General features: G+C 40.3%; 1 long non-coding RNA gene across 1 annotated transcript in view; it reads left to right on the forward strand.

The window, feature by feature from the left end:
• The first annotated feature begins 3,990 nt into the window (after positions 1-3,990).
• LOC142361548 (uncharacterized) overlaps positions 3,991-14,413 on the forward strand; it is a 90,113-nt gene continuing 79,690 nt past the window's right edge. The window contains exon 1 of the long non-coding RNA XR_012764163.1: positions 3,991-4,143. This is a non-coding gene — a long non-coding RNA (uncharacterized LOC142361548). The remainder of the gene's footprint in view (positions 4,144-14,413) is intronic.

The raw sequence follows: 14,413 nt of genomic DNA on the forward strand, positions 1-14,413 counted from the left end.
TGAGACTTGGCCCACATTTTTTAGCAATCCGTATAGTTGTGCTTATAGCCTTATGATTTAGGGATATGGTTTTGTGTGTAAATGAGCAAGTGTATTCTCCTTCTGATAGTGAGAACTAGTAAGAACATAAAGTTCTGCTAAAATCAATCTTCCTTCTTTTCTTTGTATGTCTACAACAAGATCTGATAGTTTAAAAAGACTATGTGACTTTTGCTGAGAATGGTTTTCTTTTGTCACGTCTATCTAGCTCTCTTCTGATTCCAAATAAGACAAAGAGGAGACATAGCTGATTTAAGTATTTCAAGCTAGTGAAATTAGACCAGGTTGATTAAGGGCATGTGCAGTAAGTGCAGGACTTGAAAGTGAACCAGCAATTTCCTCCTGAGAAATGTTCTTACAGAGGGACTTGAAATTCAAATTGATCCCCCGTTTTCACTATCAGGATTATTTACATATTTAGCTCTGCCTTATTGCTAACTTTAGGCTATAGGGCATGATCTATCTTCAAGTTAAGTAAATCTTTCTTTTGCAAGTTCTGCTGAAAGAAGTGAAGTTGAGGGGAGCCAGGGGATGCTGTCACCTATGGTGTATGACCCAAGCAAGAATGGTCCCGTCTTTCCCCAGTTCCCCAGCTGATATGTTGTCTTCACTGTGGCTTCTTTTCCTGGAGTCATCTCATGCAGGGATTATCTTGGATCTGAATTTTTGCAAATATAAGAGCACAGAACAGTGTCTTACAGTATCCAGAACTGTGATCATGAGATGAAAATGCTGGGTTTGCTCACAGGTTAGAACCAAGGTTAACTGCAAATTTCCTGGCCTTTGTGAATTTTAAAAATCAAATTTACTTTTGCATTGACATCACATCTTGAAATCAAATTTCCTTGTTTGTTTTTAAGATAACGAGAAAATCGGGAACAGGATTTTCTTTCACCAAGAAAATGTGGTGAGTCCTTTTTTGATTAGATTTTACTAAAACAAGCAAATAACCAAACTGGCCACACTCATTAGTTGTAAATCAATGAACAATTTCAGTCAGGATTTTTTTTTCCCCCTCTTACAAAACAAAAAGTCTTATGTTTGCTTCTGCGCAGAGACTTTGGCAATAATAACATTATCACACAGCTTTTTCTAGAAATTATCACTGGCAGCAGCAAGAGTTACATATAGGTGTATCAACCTGGTCAGTAACTCCAGACAGACTTTCATTCCCAGGAAATGTTAGGAGAAAAATACCAGCCTAGGACCTAGGGACTGAAAACGAGACTATTACATAGATACATGGTTTCTTTTTAAGAAGTACAGTTAAAATTTGCTTCTTCTGGAAGTAAATGCCCGGTGTGTTATGAGGTATGATTGAATGAGGCATCTTTCGCTGTCCTGTTGTTTGTTCGTGATGCTTGAATCGGTGCTATTGAGAAAAAGTGGTAAGCGAATATACACATGCAAGCCTTTGCATGGTTCTGGACACGCTTTTGAGCATAAAGAACAGGAGAAGGGCTGCATTTGGGAGGGCAAGGCTGCTGTAGTAAATGTTTTTCAGTTGTGGCTTATGTGGGATTTGCTAATGTTCTGAGAAGAGCTGGTTTGTCCAGCTTTACAGATAAAATATGCGATTTGCTTATCACAAAAAAATGCACGGAGGTTGACAAGGTTTTAATTTTTTTCTTGTGCCGTTCCTGTACCTGTCAAAAGGATTTTATGAGATGGAGAACGAGGAGGATATGTGGTTTCCTAAGCTGTGACTGAAAGGAGATGGATTTGTAGGACAACTTTGACAGTATGTTTGTTGCTGTAAAGGATCATTTGGGAAATCCTGTTTTGTGCGTTTGTGTGGCAATCATCCTGACGCTCTTCCTCAGCGCAAACTACAATAACCCCTGAGGATCAGAGGACGTATTACCCCATGTATAATGAAGGTGTCGAAACCCTTTCTGCAACAGTTTCTCTAGCCTGGTAGCTAGATGCGTTTTTGCTGACTCAGCAGCATTACTGGCTCACTGGGAGCCCTGCACACAGCTTGCACATACTGTGCCTGAAGTTACGGCAGGGCTCCCTGCTTATCGCCTGGTGGGCAGGAAAAGGACACAGGAGCAGGAGAGTTAAGTATGAACAATGTAAGCGTAAGGAATAGGATTCCCATTTGTCTTAAGCACTGCTGAAGCCCTGCGCTGCTGCTTGGTGGCTCGTGCAGAGTAATGTGGATGCTGTTGCCCTGCTCTTGCTGCTGATTACGTGACAGTGCTTCCCTTACTTTGCCATTAGCTAATTCTACCTCATACTGCCTGTTAACGAAATAATTTGCTGCATCTGCTTCCACTTTCCATGTCATGGACAGTTGCTGGTTTTACAAAATGTTTTCTGTTTGTCAGGCTGCTCTGCCTTGCCTGGAAATGTTTTGCCTGCTCAAATTTTTTGGGCTCATACCTCAAGGACTTGTTACTAGGTAACAGAGTTCCATTTGCCAATTGCCCACTATTTCCTTCTCACCGTATTACAGGCCTGATTATTAACATTTAGTTCAGAGAAATTGCTGTCATTATGTGAAGTAACTTCCTTTAGAGGTTACTCATTAACCTTAGGTATTTTACTGTGCGATTATAATTGCCAAATGCCATAGGCATGGAAAACCTTTGAACTCCTCAAGGTATTAGTGTATGGGAGAAATGGTATCAGCTGTGATTTTTGTACATTCCCCCCACCCCCCACCACCCCCCAGTTATTTTTCCTTTTGACTGTATTCTTGTTCCATTCCTCTTGGCATGATTCATAGCATGCAGAGCCTGCTTAGGTGCCGGAGAAGAGAATGTTGCCTTCCGAAAGGGAATCGGTGTCTCCTGTTCCCCTTTATAGATCGGAGGTTAGCCCTAGCAAGCTCGGTGGTGTTATAGTGCTCATTACCTGCTTACCAGTACAACTAAGAACAGAATTTGATCTCTCAACCTTGCATGAAAAGTGAAATAACTGGGAAGCCAACAGTCATTTGTGGCATGATCCGTGCTGTTACTATGTACAGTTTTCCAGCATTTAGGATGGCTCTTGCATATTTGCTTTGGAGAAATTCTCAATCAACTCTAATACTAGATAGTGTGTTCAAAGAATGGAAATTTTCAGACAAAACCACCTTTCCATTTTTTTTTTTTCTTTCGTTGTCTATAAAAACAGAATCAGCTGCATACTGAAGTGTTTGTCTCAGGGCAGCATTTATTCTCTGGTAAAAATTTACTAAATATATTTGTCTTTTTCCCCCAACCCACTCCTCCTTGGAAGTCCATCGACATTCCTGGTAACTTGATTCCTCGGACAGGATAAAGCAAAGCTGCTGTAGCTGCAGTGTAGGCCTGTGTTGCCATGTGACTTCAGTGAGGAAATATATATCATATTCAGGAAATTAGGGGACAAGTAAGATATATACATAGTGCTTAAACACAACTAAAAAAAAGTACACAGGCAATAGGCATATTTTTACATGGAGTTAAACCTGGTTTTGATGGTAGGAAACGAAATGTTGTGGTGGGCAAGGAAACCTTAATCTGGTAAATCTTCTAAAATACAACAATAGAATAAGCAGTGCTATAAATAAAAAGGGGGGAAAGCTAAGGTAGTATTAACAAATGAGTCCTCCCAAGTCTGAGCTGGGCAGGGGGGAGAATATAAGAAGACGACGGTGACAGAGCAACTTCTATCAAGCCCTTGACTGAATATTGCTTACCTGCTCTGCTCTGTCTTTTTAATCTCAGCATGACTTTGGTTTTGTTTTTTTTTTTTAGAGGGAGAAAAAGTGAGGGGAAAAAACCTCAAAACCAGTTAAGTGCTTGCATGCTGCACATAGTACAGTCTCCATTATGAAAGTGCCAATTCAGTACCCTGATATTATTAATAATGAAAAATGTTTAATAACAGTTTCTGATAGTAGCCTAACTCTCCTTTTTCTTTTCTTCTGTTGTAATTTTGTTTCTTCTTTCATCCTCTAGACCAAATCTTGCTCCTGATTTCAGTGGATTTTCTCATCTGATGATGCGTCAGCTGTAACTTCCCAACTACTGTGTGTTGTAGTGAGGTAACCGGTGGAATTTGTGTTGACATCTAACGTTACTCCCCAGGATAAATTCAGTGATCCATGAAGTCCAAGCAGTGCAGAAGGTGGGTAAAACTTTAAAACTTGTTTTAGTAAATCTCAGCTTCACTGAACTCCTGCTTACTCCTTCCAATTAACCTGCTCATGTGCAGCTCCAGGTCTGATTCATGAGATACATAATTGAGCACTGTAGGAATACCTCAGTTTTCAGTTTTTGCTTTATAGGTTTATTGTCAATAAATCCATGTTATTTAATGCAAACTAGTAGTATAGCTTAAAAACAAGCAAACCCCAAGCTAGCATTAACTATTTAGAGCCCTTCTTACGAATACAGCATGAAATACAATTTGCTGGTATGTGATGTGAAAATTATTAGCAAAACTCTATGCACGAGACAGCACTCAGTGAAATGAAAAGCCTATTAAATGCCATAACTGCATACTGTATCAAAGATTTTGTATTGCACACAGGTAGCACGCTCCAAATTGTAGTTCCTCATTGTACTTGAAGCACATGTATGTAGAGGAATCAGGGAAACCAGGCACTAGCACAGCTAACACCTGAGACTAGGCATGTTACTGCCAGCTGTGGCATGTTTCTTGCATTCAAGAAGACCAGTAAATGCCTCAAACCATTTATTTATTTATTTATGAAATGTCTAAACTTTTCTGTCCTCTACTGTACCAGCATTACAAAATATTTCGCCTTATTCTGATGTATGACATTGTTTTGTTTGCACCGGTGTCATGGAATAACATTTAGTGTCATAGACTGGGGATTGAATGCTTTTTCTAGAGAAACATCTGTGGTGGTTCAATTGCTAATTTTTTCTTTTCCATGTGTTGAGTTTGCAAGTGCAGAAGAAACAGATTTATTTTTAGACCCAAATTAGACTACGCTTTGATACACAGTAACATACTTTCTCCCACTGAATTTCTGGCAAATTTTGTGTTAAACAATGACTATTAGGTTTTTGTAGAAGACAGTGCAATGGGGTAAATCTCTCTTGTAGCAGCCTCCATTGTAGGTCCGGGGGGAGAGGGGAAGGGGGGCAGAAAAAAGCCCAGAACAAAACGAGAGAGGCTTGGAGTACAGCATAAATGGCGCTGTTCTTATGACGTACCGTAACAGGCAGAAGTTGTCATAAACACTCTTTTATTTTCCTAAGGTCTGGATATGGGCCTTTCAAATGTCGTTGGAAGCAGGATTTATTGATGTGGAACCTCTATAGAAACATCTGCGAGGTTCAGTGTATTATTTTCTCGTCCAAGTTTCTTTCTTTTTGAAAATGAGATGCATACCAATCTTATAAAATGGACAAAACATTATTGATTGCCCACCAGGAAGGTTATATTTAAACTTACTGGGAAAAAAATTACTTTCATGATGCTTGGTACGATAATAAGGCTTTTTGTTTTTCTTTTTTTAATCATTCCTCCTCACTAGTCCTGATGTGGTAAGGTTTTTTCCTTTCATCAGCAAGGGAAAAATAGAACCTGTGCTTAGGAGCTATAGACCTGACTAGTGTATTGCTTACTAGGCCAGTATATGCAGGAGGAGTGATTAGATAGAAGTTCAGGATGATGGTGGGGAGGAGTATGCGTAGATATAGCTAGGGCAGAAGTTGATGTCAATTACAAGGCAGGCAAAAAGACTAAAGTAGACATGTAAATGGAGAAACTGAATATCTGGCAAATGCTGTGATCCTTCCCATAGTCCTTTTCTTGCCTTTTCTTTTTTTTTTTTTTTAATTTTCCTTTTGAATCTCCAAAAGCAGAGCAGTATTTGTTTGTTTTCCTGGAGGGGAGGGAATGAGAAGAAATCTTGATCTCTTTAAAAAAAACAAAAAAGGGCAAGAAACTGATTACACACTATGATGTGTAGGGCCAAGAAACATGGTGAGGTGTGAGCAATAACATCTGACTTGCTGCACTGTGACTACAATGTTTGATTTTTCTCTTTGCTTTTTTTTCCCCTTCAAATACAAGGCTGGGATCTGTTGTTTCTGATTAAACCTGTGGTGAGCTGTGTGCCTTTAGAAAATTGCAAAATAATCTCTGCCCACATCTCCATTCGTCGCACTCTCAACTGCCCAATGTGGAAGCTGTGGCTCTATGGGGATTTACTGTTTCCTCCTAGGCTCACCTGTGCTGTGGCTTAAATAAAAGTTTGTTTCTTCAGCTGTCTGACTTTTGAGTTTATCTGACTCAGGTTGACCTCTTAGTTTTATAATGAGCTAGTTTATTTGCTTGTGCAAATTGGGTTTTCTTAGACAGAAATATAACAGACTGTAAAGAGGTCAATCTTTTGATCATTTCACCTCCGGAAGGGGGAAATCTACAATGCCTTTCTGCACTCACTGGGCAGTCTCTAGGTTGTTAATAACATTAAGTTACTGTTCCTGAACACTCTGTTGTAGGATTTTTATTTTTTTTAATACCATGTTGTAAAAGTCTGGTGTGTAGAAAAATGTTGTGTCTTCTGTCTATGCTAGAAATATTGATAAGGTTTAAAGGCTAATTACTTTTCTGTTCTCAGGAAATAGAGAGTCTTTGCTCAGCAACCAGTCTGACTGTTTCTACTTTTTCTTGAAGTATATCTTTATGTTATACCTATAGTCTTGCATGCAGGGAAGCATGAAGCAGGACGCTGGAAGAAAAGGAGGAGTAAACAGTTTGTGAAAATTGTGCCAGTTTTTCCTCGATGGGCCTCGATCCTCTAATATAGCACAACAAAGCTGGGAGTTGATGTGCCAAAATATCTTTTTAATAAACAACATAGGCAGCAGGAAATAATACTGGTCAGGGCTTGTTTTTCTGGCTCAGGGCCTCATTCCAACCTGTTGCAACCAGCTATTGAACGTCTATGGGGACACCCCCATACAAGAGGCCCCATGGAGGAAAGGAACTTTTACATTTCTGTTTGACTGGGATCCTTGCCAGTGGCTAAGTTCAAAGTGCAGTTTCCAGTAATTTGCTGTTACTACTCTGCGTATTTGATAGGCCAGGACAGAAGCATGCAACCCGAAGTAATATTTCCTGATTTCTGACATTTCTGAAGGTATGAATGGAGGTTGCTGAGGCACTAAAACTTGGAAGGGTTTTTCCGACTCCAACACCTTCGATGCTTTCCTTTTCTCCTCTTGTGTAGCCCCCTTCCCTCCCCCCATCCTCTCTCTTAGATCACATTCCCTGCTGTTGTCGGTTCCGTATTTGGATGACATTCATATTGATTGTTTCCCTATGCAAACACTGTGCGGCAGTTCTTATGCAACCAGAAAAATCCTATTGATTTACTGAGTGTGAGGGTTATTTAGATTTATATCCTTCTGTAGTAGCGATAACTCTTTCATCTCACCGTAGAATTAGAGTTAACCTTTTCAGTTTTGGGGGAGGGGATGCAAATTAATTTATTTTGCCCTCTTAGCTGGGGTAAGAGGGAGCTAAGCAGAGGGAGAAGCCACTAGAAAAGCTACTGTTCTCTCTAACATATGCAATTGTAGGCCATGTGTATGCCATTGTGGTTATGGAAGAAGCATCCTCTATAATTAAGATTATATAAGCATTCCTATTGTAATCCTTTGTTTTCAGCTTTCCAAAACTTGTCTCTTTTGGGCTGATATTTTCCTGGCTAGTTCTCTGCCATGTCACAACTTATTTATTTATTTTCCAAGCAGGGATACAAATGTTGGAGAGAGTTGAGGACCTCTCTTGCCTGTTTGAAAAAAGCTCTTGACATTTTTGAAAAATAGATCCAGAATCAAAATGAGCTTTAGGTAGAAAGTTGCCTGGAAGTGACTGTCAAAGAGGGGCAAAGGCTTTTTGTGAACACTATTTTTATTACTGAGTAATTTACATTTGTGGAAAAAGTAATGCAAATGTGCTGTGTAAGGGCAGATCTGAGGTTGTGAGGGCAGCCTGAAATGCTGAAAATCCTAATTCTCTTTTTTTACAGCTTAAGTATGCAGACTTCCTAGATACACAGGGGTGTGGGGGTATTAGTACAGCTACCTACAAAAGCAGAGCAGTAGGAAATTTAAAGGTGAAACCGTGGGTGCTGATTTTACACTGGAGCTTCACTTTTTGGCCGAAAAATGTCATCTCACCTCTGTTTTGAAAATCAAATAAAATTCCTTTGACTGGTATGTAGCTAGAGCTTTCAAATAAATAAGCAAGCGAATACCTTTTCTTCCAGAGTGCGCTCACAGGTGTTCACACAATCCAAGCACTCAAGAGGTTTTAATCACTGAACTAAAGCGTTCCTTGAAAACAGAGGAATTTGGAGTGATTTCTGATCTTTATACTTGTGCTGATCACTTCATTTCCACTACAGTGTGTCCATGTGGTGACATGCATGGGACTGCCTTAACAGCAAGCTGAAGGAAACAGTGAGAACATATGTTTGAGCTGAATGTTTCAAATACTGTAATTAGAATTGCATTATTCATGATTAGTGCCTTTTTTCCAATGTTGACTCAAAAATTCTCTAGGGGGACAGTGGGACAAAGCATTGAGTAGCAAATAATCACAAGAAGACCTACAGTGGCAATTAATTTGACCCTGAGTGTAGTGCATCACTGGTACCAGGGTGTTTGCCATGTGGCAGGCAGCTGTGTTCCATTGCTGGACGCTCAGCCTCCTCTTTAACCAGCTGCAGTGTATTGGCCTCCCTCTGTTTTGATTTTTGGCTACAAGGATATCAGTGGAGTGGAAGGGAGAAACCTGCAACCTGGTTTGCTATTTAATTTTTTTTTTTAAATGTGTGCAAGAATAATTCACCAAGTGTTGGCTGTACAAATTTGTTAAAACCACAATCTCCTGTGGGTTACAAAGCCTCTGGGTATGCTACAAGTACTGTGAAGTGATTGAAGAATGTCAGGTTGCATCATGAGACCAAACAGCAGGTAAACAAAAGGAACATGCCATATTCAAATAAAATAATTCATCACAAACTTGGAGGATTGCAGTGAACTTCATGCAGCTGTGTCACTAAGTAGCTGCCTGGCCATGAGAAGCATCAAAGATGTTACACTGAATTATCTGTAATGGGTTACTACACTGAAACTGCAACCTAACTCTACTGAGGAGGATGTAGGGCTCACTGGATCACATAGGAAGTTTTCAGTATAGTCCTTTATCTTCGTTGTTGATATGTGAAACCAGAATAATATTCAAGAGGCTTTCTTTGGTCTCCGTAATATTTTCTTGAATATGAATCGTACAGAGGGAGTTGGTTTTGTACTTGGAGATCGTCTGTAGAGAACAAGAAATCGTGAAAGAAGGAAGGTGTTCTTTTGTTCACTGTAACAATAAATGTTGAAAATGATTCAATTGTCTGTAAAATTCAGCAGGAGTCTTACTCAAATAGTGAAATTTCTGAGAACAGAGCAGCTAACCCACTAGAGTAGATCAAAGGTTGTTGTGACGAAGTATCCTGTCTCCAGCAGATTCCGGTGAGAGAAGGATTGGGAAAAGGCCTGAGAAAAGGGGTATATATTTGAAATTATCTTGCCCCTGCTGTATCTTTTCGCCTTCTGACAGAGAGTTGTATAGCAGCTTCCTCGTCTGACGTTTGCATTCAGATCGTTGTGCTTGATAGCTTCTGCTGGCCGTATGTGTCAGTCATTTCTCTGATGTCCATTTGAACCTATGTGCTTCTTTGTCTCCACCAGCCCCTGTGGGCACTGAGTTCCATTCTGTAATTGCTATATGAAAAAGCACTTCCCTTTGTTCCTAAATTGCTGCCAGTTTAAAAACAGGCTCCCTGGTTTTGTTTATTAGATATAGTAAATAATTCCCTTTTTTACAACATAATTCCATTCATTATTTTCTAGATATTGATTCTGTCCTCTCTTAGCCAGCTGGCATGTCCCAATTTATTTAGTTTCTTCTTGTCCAGAAGTTGTCCTCTATCTGTTACTTTCCACGTTGCCTTTTTCTCTAATCTTTTCTAGTTCTCCTGTATCCTCTGAGAGGTACAGTGTAGAGGTGAATGCAGCACTGTAATCAAAGGACCCTAATGCGTAGCCTGTGGTGTGTGACCCTGTGAGGTTGCTTGTATGAGCAAATGCCTGTGGACTTGAGCCAACAGTTGTACTGATTAGCCTGAGAAGACCGGTACTGTCAGGCTTTGTCTGTGTGGTGTCAGAACAAGATAAAGCTGTACAAGTGCTCCTTGTTATGTGCTTTCAGTTCATCATCTCTGTTCTGAGGTTACAGCGCTGATGCCAAAGCTTTGGGTAAAGCATACTTCAAGTTCCAATACCTAAAACAGTGGGTGCCAAAAGAAAAAGATGATAGCAGCCATCACGGGATGATGAAAGTCCGTGACGTGCAGGGCAGAAGGAAGGGAGAAGTTCCTAACTTGTTCAACAAAAAGCTATTACACACCCCCCAAACTCTGCAATCCACAAGGTGGATAGCTTTTCAGGGTTTTTCATGATCTATTTTGGTTATTTACAGATGTGGATTTCTGCCAGTGCTGATATGCTTTGCCCTTAAAAAGTGATTTTGTAGTGGAAGATGGGGATGTATGTTTGACTCCTCTCAAACCTTTGGCTTCGTGGAGCACTGAAGGCCCCATGCACTTCAATAACAGCCATTGCATAAGCCTTATAATGCAGCAAAAATTTAAGGGGTTCCTTTTGTGGCAACATTACAAGTCAATAATTTCAGCTCGGATTGTGTCCACGTCCAGTGAAGAGCGAGGATTACATTCCCTCTTCCCCTTGTTGTCCTGTGTAGTGAATCCAGACCCTTCCCCGCAGGGAGATGAGCAGGCGAAAGGAAGGGAGTGTCATCCCTTTGGGAGCTGTTACAGCATCCGCTCCCCCCAGGAAAGAGGAGGGAGGAATTCCGACAATTCCTTGCCAAGCTATTCCAAGGACAGAGCACTTACACCCCACCAGCTAATCAGAGCTGTTCCTGAAGGCTTTATTTTAGCATCTGGACTGCAGTAACTTTTTTAAGCCTAGTTTTGTACTGAGGATTACTATGAATTTAGATCCAAACCATTGCTTGAGTTGCGTATCCAAAATAAGCATTGTTAACAAAAGCCAAGTGCCTTATGCATTTTATTCAGTGCTACAAGCAGCTTGCGTGCTAATATTTCATGTGCTGAAAGAAATGGAGCTGTAGTGTTTCAGGCTAATTCTGGAATTTTGAAGCATATCCTGCATGGCAAACTGTAATGCCCATGATTATGCTTGTGGCTATCGGTTTGAGGCCAGTGAAACACGGGTGCGGAAATGTACAAGACTGAGTCCTTATAAAAAGACAAATACGTGATTTGCCATATTTTTTTAATATTGTACTATAAATTTTTTGAAGTATCTTTGTGTATAACACCTGCCCATGTTTCCTTTTTAAATTTTTTCCAGGTCTGCTACTGTTCAAATAAATCATATAGCAAAGCAAGACTGTATACTGTCTCCTCCTAAAGCATGAAGGCTTAATACTTTTGCTGCCTAAGTCATTCTGAGAGTCATGGTGTTAGAAAGATTTAAACAAAATTCTGCTATATATCCCAGCAGTTACTTTGGAGAAATATGTGGGGAAGGGAGGAGCAAGGTAAGAACGGAGTGAGTGGCTGTCTGAGTGGAGGGAAAGAGGAGAGCACTTACCTCTCTTCTCTCGCTGTGTCAGTCCAGGCTGAGTATCTGCACAAAGGAGTTTTGAGTCTTTCGCTCTGGAGGAATCCATGAACACGACAGGGTAGACCCAAGCAGGACTGAACTAGTCTGGAAGCTGTATTGCTTCTGCCACAACAGGGTTTCCAGCTCTGGTCGAGAATTCTGGCTTTACGCAGCAGATAGCTACACAAACAGAAGAAAAGCTCAGTTTTCCTTGCATTGCATTTGACCTTCATGCTCTAGATTTTACAAGGAATTCCATTTTTTTTCGAGTGTTGAACCAAAGGATTCCGAAGTGAAAGAGAAGATTATTTGTTCCTCACTGTGCGTGTTAGTGAAAAGTGCAGAGCAATGGATGTAGCCTGTTTAATAGCTATAAAGCTGTATAGTACATGGGTGTAGCGAAAGCTTCAACTTGCATGGGTGGCTTTTTGGCAAATATAAGGATACGAAAAGAAGTGGAACAACTTTACTGGTGTGTGGAAGACAAGGCCCACATAAGTAGTGTTATTAACCAGTAGAGAGAGAGCAATTAATGACCAGGTGGAGAGCATCTATTCCAGGTGTAGAATCTGAGTGTTGAAACAGCACTGACCTCGGACACTCTGAGGTGATTTTTACAGTAGAGTAATTAATAAGCATGGAATATGCAGATAAATGAAAGCTGACTTTGTGGTATCTGACAATAATCCCTTCATCACAACGCCCTGTATTGCCTAACACTCTAATTGTCTGGGCATCAAACTCTAAGTGTGCAAGGATTCTGAATTGTCTCCCTTGTTTGTCACCCCTTCTAGGGAGAAAACAGTACTGATGAGCATATAAATCTGTAGATGAGTGAGATAATAATTTGAGTATGTGTATAATGTGATATATCGTTATTGCATGAAAGGTAGGAAAATGGCTGTCAGGAGATGATTCTCAAAGCTTTTAATTGTAAATTGGTATTCCAGGTGATTAAATTCTGTGAAGGTTAGATTTGCTGTCTTCCCCCTCAGCACTCTGGGATAATGATTAGTTCACTGTCTCAAGCTGTCTCTAATAATGGGATGAATCTGTTGGATGCTTCTGCTAAAATTATTTGCAATAAAATAATTGTTTAAAGTTGCATTTGCGTGGTAATGAGTAGGCTTTGGCTGTTAAGGTAGGATGAACAGATCAGATTGCAGGATTGCTTACGGATTCAGGAACATGGAGTGATGTTGGTTTATAGAATCTTCACCTACAGATTATTGGGGAATGTGAGTTGCTCTTGGTTTGTTCTTTTGGAGATTGTTCTACTGTTCTTAATCAAGCATTTGGGAAGCTAAAGAGATATAGTGGTTCTCTGGTCTGGTGTCCAGGACACTTAGCTGTCTGGAGGGAGACACCACCTCCTTGCTCCAGTGAACATTTGAAATACAGATTGCTCACCTCGTCTTTCTTCTTTCATCCTGATGTTTATACTTTTCTTCCCCTATCATCAGTCTTTTGGGATATGGAAAATGTATGAATACGGCTGTTGACTATGCTGGGGATGCCTGCTCTACCTACCTGCTGCCAAGCAGTCTTTTTGAAAGTCTTCTGGGGCTAGATCTTATCCAGTGATCACAGCCAATGTGTTTTCTGGAGCAAGGCTTACAAGTGCAGTAGGCAGAAGAAAAGTTAGCCTGAAAATCCCATCAGAAGAAAAAAGGAGCTGAGAAAATTAGTGACTTGGGATTTAAGAATTTATTGCTGATGAAAATCTAGAGATCTGCAGGATTAGGATTAGGTAGGTTGGGGCTTGAAGGCAGTTGGTGTTACCAGAGAGAGAGAGATGCCCAAATCCATCTTTTGGATTTAGCTTTGTATATTAACTCCTAGAAATATGTAATGTGCTAATCACACAGTTAAGCTCAGAGCATCCCTTTCCTATTTCCTTTGGCAGCCAGTTTGCTTAACCGTAAATCAAGCTAGGAGGGAAAAAAATGAAACAAATCAAAACTCCTCTTCATTTTCTAGTCTGACTTTCTCACCTGATGCATTGTGGTGCATCACTGTGGGAAGCTCAAATTCTGCTATATGCTGTGCGCTGTGACACAACACAACCTGACTTACCCAGGCTGTGTCAGCTACAGGAAGTCTGAAAATGCGGTTTCCTGAAAAACAAGCGAAAGGAGGGGAAGTACGTACTTTTTGTTTTGAAGATGGCATTATTGGAAACTCCATGAGCACTTATGTCAAAATACCTACGAAGTAGCTACTTAGTCATAGGAATAGTTGCCATTTATTTACAAGGCATCTGTGCGTGAATTAGGAAAAATCCTTTAATGAGTGTCAGACCTCACAGAGATGAGTAATTCTGTGGAAACAGTGTGCGTGTCCGACGTGACTGATGGCTTGTTACCCTGTACTCTGTCCTTTGTTTTTCAGTAAGACTTAAATAAATATGCTAGCAATAATTCAGTATAAACCAGGCAGTGTCTGGTATAATCCACTTGTGTCTTGCATTTCAGTAGAAGGTGCAAGATTTTCTCCCTGAGAAAGCATTTCCTTGACAAAATCAAATTGTGAGGCAGTTTGCCAGCTGGTGTTAGCTAGCAAGTACTGGTTTGCATCAGACTGGGACCTGATCTCTTTACTTTTAGGCTAATAAGAGCTGTGTTTAAAGTGCATTTCCCAAAATGCATAAGCAATTGTTAGTGAAACCACCCTGTGCTGTGCAGGGGTGGCTGTGATTGTTA

The sequence above is a fragment of the Opisthocomus hoazin genome, chromosome 5 (assembly GCF_030867145.1).
Source record: "Opisthocomus hoazin isolate bOpiHoa1 chromosome 5, bOpiHoa1.hap1, whole genome shotgun sequence".
Lineage (NCBI taxonomy): Eukaryota > Metazoa > Chordata > Aves > Opisthocomiformes > Opisthocomidae > Opisthocomus > Opisthocomus hoazin.